Raw genomic sequence first — 16,213 nt, 5'->3', positions numbered from 1 at the left:
AAATTCTGAGCAAGTAGGCTTGGAGCAGGACTAGGATCCCATATAAAAACATTTCTTTACAATAAAAACCAGGGTATGGAAAATAATGTGGCAATATGCCTTTAAATTCCAGATAAGCAGAGCCATGAATTAAGTGATAATTAAAGCAGAAAGGGAACTTTGGAATGGGCCCATTAGCAGGAAACCATTTGATCTCATCTAAGGTGAACTTTAGTTTCAGTTCAGGATTGTTTTGATCCAAGTATTGGCAGAAGCTAGAGCCTGCTTCTGTTGTAACTTAAGTTACTCCCTTTGAAAAAATACTCTGTTGACCCTTCACAAAGTTTTTTCTTTCCAGTGTTGCCTTTATACCTAGGTCCTATACCTGGTGCTTTGCCATAATCTGTTTCTAAATCTACAGAACCTTTGGCCTGTTTCAGCTCTCTTTCTTATTTTGCTGTCATAAAGATTATCTACATCTTGTGATCCTGTTATCTCAGAGCCATGAGAGAATATCTGTGTGTGTGTGTGTGTGTGTGTGTGTGTGTGTGTGTATGTGTGTGTGTGTGTGTGTGAGAGAGAGAGAGAGAGAGAGAGAGAGAGAAAGAGAGAGAGAATAAAAACATGTCATCAGCCTACAGAAATCATACTGTGTCTAGAATAATTCTTCCAGTTTCTCCAATAGCACTATGAAGTTATGTCTGAATTAGCTAGGATATCACATTAGGACAGATCTGATTTTATATTTAGAATTGGATCCTACTTATGAGCAACTCAAACTGTAGACCAGGATTATAGAACTAGATTCATGGATTCATTCAAACACCATGCCCTAAAGAGTACATTGTTCTATGGAGTGAGAATAGAAAGAAGACTAAGGCATGGCATCTGTCCAGGAGAATCCTAATATAGTGCAGTGAAGGGGCAAGTGAGTCTTCTAATCTCTCACACTGCCGTTTGATGTTTTATTTCTGGTGTTTAGGAAATGAGGATTTTTACTATCTCAACAGAAACAAAATATATTAGGTATGAAAGAGCAGTAGTTCACATAATTGACATATAAAGTTGGAGTTAGGTGAGGTCTGAGTTCTGTAAAATAACCAGATACAATGACTACCCTTATATAGATGATAAAGTGGGTCTATTTCCAAAGTGTGGCACATGAACATTATTATTTATGAGTAGTAAAGAAATAAAAACACATAAGAAAGAAAAACAATCCACCAAATGAAGTCAGGACAGGCCTGGAACTTGTAAAGGTAATTGATATTTAGAGGTAGGTAACAAAAACTTTATGCCCACACAAATTTTTAAAAAACAGTTAAGCTCAGTGATTGTTGTTGGGGATTGCTCCTTTATTGTTGAGTGACTCTGAGCTAAATTGTTATTTAGCTCTCTTCTTTAATCCAGGACCCCTTTCCTAGGGATGGTCCTGTACACAGCAGACTAAGCTCCCCTGTATCATTTAAATCATCCCAGTAAACTTGACCACAGTTCAGATTTACCTCTCAGATGACTCTTAAGTTTTGTCAAGTTAGCAGCTGAAGCTAACCAGGATGGATAACAAGCATTTTCCAACTGGACTTGGGACATGCTCTACTGAGAGGAATTAATGCCTAGTGCTGTAAATGTGGTTAAAAATCAAGAAAAATTTCAGCTTTGTACCTACTATTGCTATTTTGCTAAGTTGTTACATTGGCAAATTACCCTCAGAGTGTTTGTGACTATTGTCATAAATGTGGACTGTTCTCAGCCTTTATCAGGGAGTCTTTTGTTGTAGTGAGCACCAATCAATTGAGAGACTTACAAGTCGTCAAAAGGTTGAGAATGATAAGGTCCCAGTATCCCAGGGGATACTGCAAAAGTATGGGAAAAGAATATAAGAAGCTAATGAGGAGGAGGTGTGCAAGGAAATCCTTTCTCCTGAATACACCACAGTTATTGCTGTCATAAACACAAAGCCTTTGTGACCTGCACATGACTTGTATAAGATAAAGTAGCCAAAATTCCAGAACAAATGGAACTCCCAACTTAAAGGGCCAGTAAATATATTCAACAAAATGATAGAAGAAAACTTCCCTAACCTAAAGAAAGAGATGCCCATAAACATACAAGAAGCATACAGAACTTCAAATAGATTGGACCAGAAAAGAAATTCCTCCTGTCAAATAATAGTCAAATCACCAAATGTACAAAGCAAAGAAAGAAATTAAAAGCAGTAAGGGAAAAGGGTCAAGTAACATATAAAGGCACACCTAATCAGAATTACACCAGACTTCTCACCAGAGACTAAGAAAATCAGAAGAGCCTGGGCAGATGTCATACATACCCTAAGAGAACACCAATGCCAGGTCAGGCTACTGTATCCAGCAAAATTCTCAATTAACATAGATGGAGAAACCAAGATAGTCCATGACAAAACCAAATTTACACAATATCTTTCTACAAATCCAGACCTACAAAGGATAATAGATGGAAAACTCCAACACAAGGAGGGAAACTACCCCATAGATGAAGCAAGAAAGTAATCTCCTTGCAACAAAACTAAAAGAAGAGAGGCATAAAAACATAAGTCCACCTCTAACAATGAAAATACCAGGAGGCAACAATCACTATTTCTTAACATCTTGTAACATCAACGGACTCAATTCCCCCCCAAAAAGACATAGACTAATAGATTAGATACATAAAGAGGACCCAGCATTTTGCTGCATACAGGAAACACACCTCAGAGACAAAGGCAGAAACTACCTGAGAGTAAAGGGATGGAAAACAACTTTCCAAGCAAATGGTCTGAAGAAACAGGCTGAAGTAGCCATTCTAGCATTGAATAAAATCAACTTTCAACCAAAAGTCATCAAAAAAGATAAAGAAGGACACTTCATATTCATCACATGAAAAATCCATCAAAATGAACTCTCAATCCTAAATATCTATGCTCTAAATGCATGGGCACCTACATACATCAAAGAAACCTTACTAAAGCTCAAATCACACATTGTACCTCACACAATAATAGTAGGGGATTTCATCACCCCACTTTCATCAATGTATAGATCATGGAAACAGAAATTAAAGAGAGACATAGAGAGGAGTAGAAGGTAGGAAATAATCAAACTCAGGGCTCAAATCAACCAAGTAGAAACAAAAATGACTATATAATGAGTCAACAAAACCAGGAGCTGGATCTTCGAGAAAATCAACAGGATGGATAAACTTTAGATAGTCTAACAAGAGGGCACACAGAGTGTATCCAAATTAACAAAATCAGAAATGAAAAGGGAAACATAACAACAGAATCTGAAGAAATTAAAAAAATCATCAGATCTTACTACAAAAGTCTATATTCAACAAAACTGGAAAATGTGGAGGAAATGGACAATTTTCTAGACAAACATTAGGCACCAAAGTTAAATCAAGAACAGATAAATCAACTAAACAACACCATAACTACTAAAGAAATAAAAGCAGTTATTAAAAGTCTTCCAACCCAAAAGAGCAGAGTTTCAGATGGGTTTACTGCAGAATTCTACCACTCCTTCATAGAAGACCTCATTCCAATAATTTCCAAACAATTCCACAAAATAGAAACAGACGGAGCACTACCAAGTTCCTTCTATGAAGCCAAAAACCACACCTATAACTAAACCACACAAAGACCCAACAAAGAAAGAGAACTTCAGAACATTTTTCCATATGATTATTGACACAAAAATACTCAATAAAATTCTTGGAAACTGAAGCCAAGAACACATCAAAATGATCATCCATCATGATCATGGAGGCTTCGTCCCAGGGATGCAGGGATGGTTCAATATATGGAAATTCATCAATGTAATCTAGTATATAAACAAACTTTTTTTTCCCAGAAGCTTCTTTTAATGGCTATGCTAAATAAATAACATTTAAACACAAAACACTATCAGATATTCATCTATGTAAAATGTACAGAGGTACATTAACAATTCAAATTCTAAAACCAACCATCTTCATAAGAAAAAACCCACCTTGATTAAAATTTTCAAGTTTCCTCTGTCCCCAACAAGAGTAAGTGTTCCAACACCACTGAGGCCAATTAACTTCTTGGTTTTGGGTCAAGATCACAAACATGAATAATTCAAGACATAAGTACGGCTTTATCATTCCCTTTATGTATTAGACGTTTCTAGTGGACAATGTTCCTGATGTGAAGGAATGATAAGAGGCACAAGCATAAATTCCTGTACTCTCTGATCATGCATGCAGAATAAAACTCATGTCCCTTTCTTATATAAATAAATCTAGTCAACAATGTCTTCAATGTTATAAACTCTGCTTCAGGAAATCACCATAAAGTTAAGTCTAAATGTATCAGTAATAAAGAAATACAAAGTAGCTTTATGTGCAAGTATGAAAGACCAAATTGCTATAGCAGTGGGACCACTTTACAAAGAACCTGCTTAACAAGCATCCTTAACTACACACTAGCACACAAGCATCCTGCAACCACCCAACCTTATCTACACACCGGCACTCAAGCATTCTGCAACTTGACCCAGCAATCGCTAATGTTATTTACACTGATGACGGCACTATATTTGACAGTTACAAGTCTACAGGCTTACTCGTTGGTAGCAGTTGAGTCTTTCCAATAGGATTTTTAGGAGAACCTTTGTACCAGACCCTTTCTTTTTCTAATGGTTTCTTAAGAACTCTGTTTTTTTTTTTTTATTTATTTTTTTTTATTAACTTGAGTATTTCTTATATACATTTCGAGTGTTATTCCCTTTCCCGGTTTCCGGGCAAACATCCCCCTCCCCCCTCCCCTTCCTTATGGGTGTTCCCCTCCCAACCCTCCCCCCATTGCCGCCCTCCCCCCATAGACTAGTTCACTGGGGGTTCAGTCTTAGCAGGACCCAGGGCTTCCCCTTCAACTGGTGCTCTCACTAGGATATTCATTGCTACCTATGGGGTCAGAGTCCAGGGTCAGTCCATGTATAGTCTTTAGGTAGTGGCTTAGTCCCTGGAAGCTCTGGTTGCTTGGCATTGTTGTACTTTTGGGGTCTCGAGCCCCTTCAAGCTCTTTCAGTTCTTTCTCTGATTCCTTCAATAGGGGACCTATTCTCAGTTCAGTGGTTTGCTGCTGGCATTCGCCTCTGTGTTTGCTGTATTCTGGCTGTGTCTCTCAGGAGCGATCTACATCCGGCTCCTGTCGGTCTGCACTTCTTTGCTTCATCCATCTTGTCTAATTGGGTGGCTGTATATGTATGGGCCACATGTGGGGCAGGCTCTGAATGGGTGTTCCTTCAGTCTCTGTTTTAATCTTTGCCTCTCCCTTCCCTGCCAAGGGTATTCTTTTTCCTCATTTAAAGAAGGAGTGAAGCATTCACATTTTGATCATCCGTCTTGAGTTTCGTTTGTTCTAGGGATCTAAGGTAATTCAAGCATTTGGGCTAATAGCCACTTATCAATGAGTGCATACCATGTATGTCTTTCTGTGATTGGGTTAGCTCACTCAGGATGATATTTTCCAGTTCCAACCATTTGCCTACGAATTTCATAAACTCGCTGTTTTTGATAGCTGAGTAATATTCCATTGTGTAGATGTACCACATTTTCTGTATCCATTCCTCTGTTGAAGGGCATCTGGGTTCTTTCCATTTTCTGGCTATTATAAATAAGGCTGTGATGAACATAGTGGAGCACGTGTCTCTTTTATATGTTGAGAGGTATAGCTGGATCCTCAGGCAGTTCAATGTCCAATTTTCTGAGGATCCTCCAGACTGATTTCCAGAATGGTTTTACCAGTCTGCAATCCCACCAACAATGGAGGAGTGTTCCTCTTTCTCCACATCCTCGCCAGCATCTGCTGTCACCTGAGTTTTTGATCTTAGCCAATCGCACTGGTGTGAGGTGAAATCTCAGGGTTGTTTTGATTTGCATTTCCCTTATGACTAAAGATGTTGAACATTTCTTTAGGTGTTTCTCAGCCATTCGGCATTCCTCAGCTGTGAATTCTTTGTTTAGCTCTGAACCCCATTTTTTAATAGGGTTATTTGTTTCCCTGCGGTCTAACTTCTTGAGTTCTTTGTATATTTTGGATATAAGGCCTCTATCTGTTGTAGGATTGGTAAAGATCTTTTCCCAATCTGTTGGTTGCCGTTTTGTCCTAACCACAGTGTCCTTTGCCTTACAGAAGCTTTGCAGTTTTATGAGATCCCATTTGTCGATTCTTGATCTTAGAGCATAAGCCATTGGTGTTTTGTTCAGGAAATTTTTTCCAGTGCCCATGTGTTCCAGATGTTTCCCTAGTTTTTCTTCTATTAGTTTGAGTGTGTCTGGTTTGATGTGGAGGTCCTTGATCCACTTGGACTTAAGCTTTGTACAGGGTGATAAGCATGGATCGATCTGCATTCTTCTACATGTTGCCCTCCAGTTGAACCAGCACCATTTGCTGAAAATGCTATCTTTTTTCCATTGGATGGTTTTGGCTCCTTTGTCAAAAATCAAGTGACCATAGGTGTGTGGGTTCATTTCTGGGTCTTCAATTCTATTCCATTGGTCTATCTGTCTGTCTCTGTACCAATACCATGCAGTTTTTATCACTATTGCTCTGTAATACTGCTTGAGTTCAGGGATAGTGATTCCCCCTGAAGTCCTTTTATTGTTGAGGATAGCTTTAGCTATCCTGGGTTTTTTGTTATTCCAGATGAATTTGCAAATTGTTCTGTCTAAATCGTTGAAGAATTGGATTAGTATTTTGATGGGGATTGCATTGAATCTGTAGATTGCTTTTGGTAAAATGGCCATTTTTACTATATTAATCCTGCCAATCCATGAGCATGGGAGATCTTTCCATCTTCTGAGGTCTTCTTCAATTTCTTTCCTCAGTGTCTTGAAGTTCTTATTGTACAGATCTTTTACTTGCTTGGTTAAAGTCACACCGAGGTACTTTATATTATTTGGGTCTATTATGAAGGGTGTCGTTTCCCTAATTTCTTTCTCGGCTTGTTTCTCTTTTGTATAGAGGAAGGCAACTGATTTATTTGAGTTAATTTTATACCCAGCCACTTTGCTGAAGTTGTTTATCAGCTTTAGTAGTTCTCTGGTGGAACTTTTGGGATCACTTAAATATACTATCATGTCATCTGCAAATAGTGATATTTTGACCTCTTCTTTTCCGATCTGTATCCCTTTGATCTCCTTTTGTTGTCTGATTGCTCTGGCTAGAACTTCAAGAACTATATTGAATAAGTAGGGAGAGAGTGGGCAGCCTTGTCTAGTCCCTGATTTTAGTGGGATTGCTTCAAGTTTCTCTCCATTTAGTTTAATGTTAGCAACTGGTTTGCTGTATATGGCTTTTACTATGTTCAGGTATGGGCCTTGAATTCCTATTCTTTCCAGGACTTTTATCATGAAGGGGTGTTGAATTTTGTCAAATGCTTTCTCAGCATCTAATGAAATGATCATGTGGTTCTGTTCTTTCAGTTTGTTTATATAATGGATCACGTTGATGGTTTTCCGTATATTAAACCATCCCTGCATGCCTGGGATGAAGCCTACTTGATCATGATGGATGATTGTTTTGATGTGCTCTTGAATTCGGTTTGCCAGAATTTTATTGAGTATTTTTGCGTCGATATTCATAAGGGAAATTGGTCTGAAGTTCTCTTTCTTTGTTGTGTCTTTGTGTGGTTTAGGTATAAGAGTAATTGTGGCTTCGTAGAAGGAATTCGGTAGGGCTCCATCTGTTTCAATTTTGTGGAATAGTTTGGATAATATTGGTATGAGGTCTTCTATGAAGGTTTGATAGAATTCTGCACTAAACCCGTCTGGACCTGGGCTCTTTTTGGTTGGGAGACCTTTAATGACTGCTTATATTTCCTTAGGAGTTATGGGGTTGTTTAACTGGTTTATCTGTTCCTGATTTAACTTCGATACCTGGTATCTGTCTAGGAAATTGTCCATTTCCTGAAGATTTTCAAATTTTGTTGAATATAGGTTTTTATAGTAAGATCTGATGATTTTTTGAATTTCCTCCGAATCTGTAGTTATGTCTCCCTTTTCATTTCTGATTTTGTTAATTTGGACACACTCTCTGTGTCCTCTCGTTAGTCTGGCTAAGGGTTTATCTATCTTGTTGATTTTCTCAAAGAACCAACTTTTGGTTCTGTTGATTCTTTCTATGGTCCTTTTTGTTTCTACTTGGTTGATTTCCGCTCTGAGTTTGATTATTTCCTGCCTTCTACTCCTCCTGGGTGTATTTGCTTCTTTTGGTTCTAGAGCTTTTAGGTGTGCTGTCAAGCTGCTGACATATGCTCTTTCCTGTTTCTTTCTCCAGGCACTCAGCGCTATGAGTTTTCCTCTTAGCACAGCTTTCATTGTGTCCCATAAGTTTGAGTATGTTGTATCTTCATTTTCATTAAATTCTAAAAAGTTTTTAATTTCTTTCTTTATTTCTTCCTTGACCAGGTTATCATTGAGTAGAGCATTGTTCAATTTCCACGTATATGTGGGCATTCTTCCCTTATTGTTATTGAAGACCAGTTTTAGGCCGTGGTGGTCTGATAGCACGCATGGGATTATTTCTATCTTTCTGTTTCTGTTGAGGCCCGTTTTTTGACCAATTATATGGTCAATTTTGGAGAAAGTACCATGAGGAGCTGAGAAGAAGGTATATCCTTTTGCTTTAGGATAGAATGTTCTATAAATATCCGTTAAGTCCATTTGGCTCATGACTTCTCTTAGTCTGTCGACATCACTGTTTAATTTCTGTTTCCATGATCTGTCCATTGATGAGAGTGGGGTGTTGAAATCTCCCACTATTATTGTGTGAGGTGCAATGTGTGTTTTGAGCTTTAGTAAGGTTTCTTTTACGTATGTAGGTGCCCTTGTATTTGGGGCATAGATATTTAGGATTGAGAGTTCATCTTGGTGGATTTTTCCTTTGATGAATATGAAGTGTCCTTCCTTATCTTTTTTGATGACTTTTAATTGAAAATTGATTTTATTTGATATTAGAATGGCTACTCCAGCTTGCTTCTTCTGACCATTTGCTTGGAAAGTTGTTTTCCAGTCTTTCACTCTGAGGTAGTGTCTGTCTTTGTCTCTGAGGTGTGTTTCCTGTAGGCAGCAGAATGCAGGGTCCTCGTTGCGTATCCAGTTTGTTAATCTATGTCTTTTTATTGGGGAGTTGAGGCCATTGATATTGAGAGATATTAAGGAATAGTGATTATTGCTTCCCGTTATATTCATATTTGGATGTGAGGTTATGTTTGTGTGCTTTCATTCTCTTTGTTTTGTTGCCAAGACGATTAGTTTCTTGCTTCTTCTAGGGTATAGCTTGCCTCCTTATGTTGGGCTTTACCATTTATTATCCTTTGTAGTGCTGGATTTGTAGAAAGATATTGTGTAAATTTGGTTTTGTCATGGAATATCTTGGTTTCTCCATCAATGTTAATTGAGAGTTTTGCTGGATACAATAACCTGGGCTGGCATTTGTGTTCTCTTAGGGTCTGTATAACATCAGTCCAGGATCTTCTGGCCTTCATAGTTTCTGGCGAGAAGTCTGGTGTGATTCTGATAGGTCTCCCTTTATATGTTACATGACCTTTTTCCCTTACTGCTTTTAATATTCTTTCTTTATTTTGTGCATTTGGTGTTTTGACAGTTATGTGACGGGAGGTGTTTCTTTTCTGGTCCAATCTATTTGGAGTTCTGTAGGCTTCTTGTATATCTATGGGTATCTCTTTTTTTAGGTTAGGGAAGTTTTCTTCTATGATTTTGTTGAAGATATTTACTGGTCCTTTGAGCTGGGAGTCTTCACTCTCTTCTATACCTATTATCCTTAGGTTTGATCTTCTCATTGAGTCCTGGATTTCCTGTATGTTTTGGACCAGTAGCTTTTTCTGCTTTACATTATCTTTGACAGTTGAGTCAATGATTTCTATGGAATCTTCTGCTCCTGAGATTCTCTCTTCCATCTCTTGTATTCTGTTGGTGAAGCTTGTATCTACAGCTCCTTGTCTCTTCTTTTGGTTTTCTATATCCAGGGTTGTTTCCATGTGTTCTTTCTTGATTGCTTCTATTTCCATTTTTAATTCCTTCAACTGTTTGATTGTGTTTTCCTGGAATTCTTTCAGGGATTTTTGCGATTCCTCTCTGTAGGCTTCTACTTGTTTATTAATGTTTTCCTGTGTTTCCCTAAGTGTGTTCATGTCTTTCTTGAAGTCCTCCAGCATCATGATCAAATATGATTTTGAAACTAGATCTTGCTTTTCTGGTGTGTTTGGATATTCCATGTTTGTTTTGGTGGGTGAATTGGGCTCCGATGATGGCATGTAGTCTTGGTTTCTGTTGCTTGGGTTCCTGCGCTTGCCTCTCGCCATCAGATTATCTCTAGTGTTACTTTGTTCTGCTATTTCTGACAGTGGCTAGACTGTCCTATAAGCCTGTGTGTCAGGAGTGCTGTAGACCTGTTTTCCTCTCTTTCAGTCAGTTATGGGGACAGAGTGTTCTGCTTTCGGGCGTGTAGTTTTTCCTCTCTACAGGTCTTCAGCTGTTCCTGTGGGCCTGTGTCTTGAGTTCACCAGTCAGCTTTCTTGCAGCAGAAAATTTGGTCTTACCTGTGGTCCTGAGGCTCAGGTTCGCTCGTGGGGTGCTGCCCAGGGGCTCTCTGCAGAGGCAGCAACCAGGAAGACCTGTGCCGCCCCTTCTGGGAGCTTCAGTGCACTAGGGTTCCAGATGGTCTTTGGCTTTTTCCTCTGGCGTCCGAGATGTGTGTGCAGGGAGCAGTCTCTTCTGGTTTCCCAGGCTTGTCTGCCTCTCTGAAGGTTTAGCTCTCCCTCCCACGGGATTTGGGTGCAGAGAACTGTTTATCCGGTCTGTTTCCTTCAGGGTCCGTGGTGTCTCTGGCAGGTGTCCTGCTGCTCCTGGGCCCTCCCCCACGGGAGCCCAGAGGTCTTATACAGTTTCCTCTTGGGCCAGGGATGTGGGCAGGGGTGAGCAGTGTTGGTGGTCTCTTCTGCTCTGCAACCTCAGGAGTGCCCACCTGACCAGGCGGTTGGGTCTCTCTCTCACTGGGTCTGGGAGCAGAGAGCTGCTGCGGCCCGGGATCCGCGGGTGTGGGACTTAAGAACTCTGTTTTTTATCCCTGAAGAAAAGGCCACATTATTATTTACAACAAATTTTAATCTATCATGATTAGTGAGATCATCCAAAGGAAACTTAATTTGGACATCAGATTTGTTCTCCTCTTTACAAAGTCTCATAATGGCAAGGGAAGCATTCAAAGGATCCGGATGTCTCTTCATTTTTGTGAAAGATTTAGATGTTAACTCAACACTGGACTTATCACAAGACGTATACTTCTGTGCTTCAAGACCTGGCTTAGTATGTGGAACACGGGGAGCGTTTGCTGTGCTCTGTACACAAGAGGGAAGAGCACTGTCACAGCTCACTGATTTAACAAAAGGAGAAGCTGCATCACCAAAGATTGCCAACTTCTGCTTCACAGGCTGCCTGCCATACTCCAACAAAGCATTAATTCTTCTGACAGACTGACGGACAGGAGTACCCTTAAATTTAAGAGGTGACTCTTCACTTTTCCTCTGTTTGGTTCATTTAGAGAAAGTTTATTAAATCACTGTATGTGATCAGAAACCTCCCCATGCTCTGCTATTTGTGGACCCTCAGGAACTGCAATGTCACATTTTTTCACCAGTGACCATTGTCTAGCGAGTCTCTGGGCCCAAGGTTTTGAAATGACTGTCAAACTGCATGTGCTCTGCTTTAAAGACTGAGCATCATTTTACACAGGAGCTTCACATGCCCCTGAGTTCTTCTCCACCACATTCTCATCCCCCTGTGATGGTGGAGTATCTAGTTGGTTCCTTGGTTGGCTCCTCACTGGGGAATGCTTGCTGAAGGAGGTCAGCTCTGGGTGTTTCTCAGTGCATGCCTTCACATTCCGCCTTCCTCTGAGTTGAGTAACATTCCACTGGCTTCTCTGGCAATTTCTGGACTTGGAGACAGTGAGAGATTCCTTTCTGAAGCATAGTTCTCATCCTCCCCTGTATAGCTCTCATCATGTCCCTTTGACTCACTCACATCTCTGGATTCACCTTCTTCTCCCACATTCATTACTGACGACTGCTCATGATTTATCACTGTTTGAAGATGACTCCCAGATTCGGAAAGTGCTTTCTGAATCTTTTGCAAGGTCTCAAAGGCCAGGTTATCTTCGTCCCCACTAAGGGACCTCCCTAGCACACTGCTGTCAGGTTGGCTATGGAAGGTGGTGGAAGGCCTGAGCTCACAGGACACAAGTGGTGATTTTTCTACAGTAATGTTGGACTCCAAAGAAAAGCTTTTCTCCTCAAGATTTTGCATTATTGGATAAATTCCATTTGCACTCATATCTTGAAAACTTGAATTACTGGGTTCTGTCCAAGACATCCAGTAACCTGTTCCATCTAGTTGATCTGGAGTTAGTAAATGTTCCTCAGATTTGCTGATCTTTTCTGAGCCTTTCTTTAGCAACCTTTCATCAATATCTGTGCTAAAAAGCAGGCCTATTTTTACAGACTCAATCCTATTTTTTAGATTTTGCCGATTCTCAAGTCGTCGACCAACATTTTCATGTCTATTGATGACAGAACATCCATTTGAATCTCTGTTCTTCTTTAGACTAAATTTCAGACAGAGAGATCTTTGGACATTTTCTTTACGAGTGACTTTGGGAGAGAAGCAGCCTGCTTTTCCTGATTCTACCTTGTAAACTTTTTTGTTATCAATCCTTTTACTTCGCTTTAGGTCTGTACTGGTCAAGTTGTTTCCACTCATGGCAATTGGTGAGAGAGAGCTCTGAGATGACCCTTCAGGGCTTGTATCAAACTGAACTGATACTGGTGTAGAATTGCTGCTGAAGACATGACTTGGCAACAGCTCAAAGTTCAAGTTGTGCTTGATGGACTTCCTTTTCTTACTGGACAAGTTATGACAAGTCTCTCCTGGCAGTTTACACTTAACACTTGGTGTGAGAATCAATGGTGATACAGAGGCCTGGGCTGTTCTATCTTGTTGAGGTGTAATAGAGGGTGTTCTGCTAGATTTAAGTTTATTTAGGACTCCATTCACAAAATCTCCAACACTTTGTCTTCTTTTTCTCTTACATTCACCAGGAGTTTCATAGTCTCCTTCAAAGTCTTCCAGGGATGGAGTAATACAGAGTCCATCAATACCTAGCATGGCTGGTATCTTTTCCAGGATAAAAATCTGGCAATCGTCAAATGTCCGATGCATAGTCAATAAGCATCTGCACTGCTGCTGCCTGCAGACACAGCTTCTTCACTGTGTTGGCAGACATCTTCTCATGGCCTTCACTTGTCTGAAGAAGATTTGGTGCAAATGTTACTGCAAGATTGCTGCTGTCCATTTTATTCTCACTTGCCCTAAGAGAAAAACTCTTAAGAAAGTTAAAGAAGGAGACACTTCCCGGACCTGAAGGAACCTGGTCAACAGTTCTCTGTACCCAAATCCTGTGGGCAGGAGAGCTAAACCTTCAGAGGGGCAGACACGCCTGGGAGGCCAGAAGAGACTACACTCTGCCCACATTTCTGACTCCAGAGGAAAACACCTAATGCCATCTGGGACCCCGGTGCATGGAGGCCCCGGGAAAAGGCAGCACAGGCCATCCTGGTTGTCGCCCTCACGGAGAGCACAAAAGCAGCTGCCCATGAGCAACTTGAGCCGTGGGACAACAGGTAAGACTAACTTTTCTGCTCCAAGTCACCTGCCTGGTGGACTCAGGACACAGACACACAGGAACAGCTGATGACCAGTAGACAGGAAAGACTACATGTCCGAAAACAGAACACTCTGTTCCCATAACTGGCTGAAAGAAAGCAGGAAAACAGGTCGACAGCACTCCTGATACACAGGCCTATAGGACGGTCTAGTCACTGTCAGAAATAGGAGAACAAGGTAACACCAGAGACAACCTGATGGAGAGAGGCAAGCACAGGAACCCAAGCAACAGAAACCAAGACTACATGGCATCATCTGAGCCCAATTCTCCCACCAAAGCAAACACGGAATATCCAAAAACACCAGAGAAGCAAGATCTAGATTTAAAATCACATTTGATCATGATGATGGAGGACTTCAAGAAAGACATAAAGAACTCCCTTAGAGAAGCGCAGGAGAACATAAATAAACAAGTAGAAGAATGTAGAGAGGAATCACAAAAATCTCTGAAAGAATCCCAGGAAAACACAATCAAACTGGTGAAGGAATTAAAAATGGAAATGGAAGCAATAAAGAAAGCACAAAGGGAGACAACCCTGGATATAGAAAACCAAAGGAAGAGACAAGGAGCCGTAGATACAAGCATCACAAACAGAATGCAAGAGATAGAAGAGAGAATCTCAGGAGCAGAAGATTCCATAGAAATCATCAACACAACGCTCAAAGATAATGTAAAACGGATAAAGCTCCTGGTCCAAAACATACAGGAAATCCAGGACTCAAGGAGAAGATCAAACCTAAGGATAATAGGTATAGAAGAGAGTGAAGACTCCAAGCTCAAAGGACCAGTAAATATCTTCAACAAAATCATTAGAAGAAAACTTCCCTAACCTAAAGAAAGAGATGGCCATAAACATACAAGAAGCCTACAGAACTCCAAAAAGGTTGGACCAGAAAAGAAACTCCTCCTGTCACATAATAGTCAAAACACCAAATGCACAAAACAAAGAAAGAATATTAAAAGCAGTAAGGGGAAAATGTCAAGAGACATATAAAGGCAGACCTATCAGAATCACACCAGATTTCTCACCAGAGACTATGAAAGTCAGAAAATCCTGGACAGATGTCATACAGACCCAAAGAGGACACAAATGCCAGCCCAGGTTACTGTATCCTGCAAAACTCTCAATTAACATAGATGGAGAAACCAAGATATTCCATGACAAAACCAAATTTACACAATATCTTTCTACAAATCCAGCACTACAAAGGATAATAAATGGTAAAGCCCAACATAAGGAGGCAAGCTATACCCTAGAAGAAGCAAGAAACTAATCGTCTTGGCAACAAAACAAAGAGAATGAAAGCACACAAACATAACCTCACATCCAAATATGAATATAATGGGAAGCAATAATCACTATTCCTTAATATCTCTCAATATCAATGGCCTCAACTCCCCAATAAAAAGACATAGATTAACAAACTGGATACGCAATGAGGACCCTGCATTCTGCTGCCTACAGGAAACACACCTCAGAGACAAAGACAGACACTAACTACCTCAGAGTAAAAGGCTGGAAATCAACTTTCCAAGCAAATGGTCGGAAGAAGCAAGCTGGAGTAGCCATTCTAATATCAAATAAAATCAATTTTCAACTAAAAGTCATCAAAAAAGATAAGGAAGGACACTTCATATTCATCAAAGGAAAAATCCACCAAGATGAACTCTCAATCTTAAATATTTATGCCCCAAATACAAGGGCACCTACATACGTAAAAGAAACCTTACTAAAGCTCAAAACACACATTGCACCTCAAACAATAATAGTAGGAGATTTCAACACCCCACTCTCATCAATGGACAGATCATGGAAACAGAAATTAAACAGAGACTTAGAACCAAATGGACTTAACAGATATTTATAGAGCATTCTATCCTAAAGCAAAAGGATATACCTTCTTCTCAGCTCCTCATGGTACTTTCTCCAAAAATGACCATATAATTGGTCAAAAAACAGGCCTCAACAGGTACAGAAAGATAGAAATAATCCCATGCGTGCTATCAGACCACCACGGCCTAAAACTGGTCTTCAATAACGATAAGGGAAGAATGCCCACATATACGTGGAAGTTGAACAATGCTCTACTCAATGATAACCTGGTCAAGGAAGAAATAAAGAAAGAAATTAAAGACATTTTAGAATTTAATGAAAATGAAGGTACAACATACCCAAACTTATGGGACACAATGAAAGCTGTGCTAAGAGGAAAACTCATAGCGCTGAGTGCCTGCAGAAAGAAACAGGAAAGAGCATATGTCAGGAGCTTGACAGCACACCTGAACGCTCTAGAACAAAAAGAATAGAGGAGGAGTAGAAGGCAGGAAATAATCAAACTCAGGGCTGAAATCAACCAAGTAGAAACAAAAAGGACCATAGAAAGAATCAACAGAACCAAAAGTTGGTTCTTTGAGAAAATCAAGAAGATAGGTAAACCCTTAGCCAGA

At 40.0% G+C, this 16,213-nt stretch overlaps 1 pseudogene; it reads right to left on the bottom strand.

The window, feature by feature from the left end:
* Window positions 1-4,537: 4,537 nt before the first annotated feature.
* On the bottom strand, window positions 4,538-13,436 carry LOC148001277 (rho GTPase-activating protein 11A-like; annotated as a pseudogene).
* Window positions 13,437-16,213: the final 2,777 nt, after the last annotated feature.

This window comes from Rattus norvegicus, chromosome 14 (genome assembly GCF_021556685.1).
Source record: "Rattus norvegicus strain SHRSP/BbbUtx chromosome 14, alternate assembly SHRSP_T2T, whole genome shotgun sequence".
Taxonomy (NCBI): Eukaryota; Metazoa; Chordata; class Mammalia; order Rodentia; family Muridae; genus Rattus; species Rattus norvegicus.
This window is presented reverse-complemented; position numbering and strand designations above follow the sequence as displayed.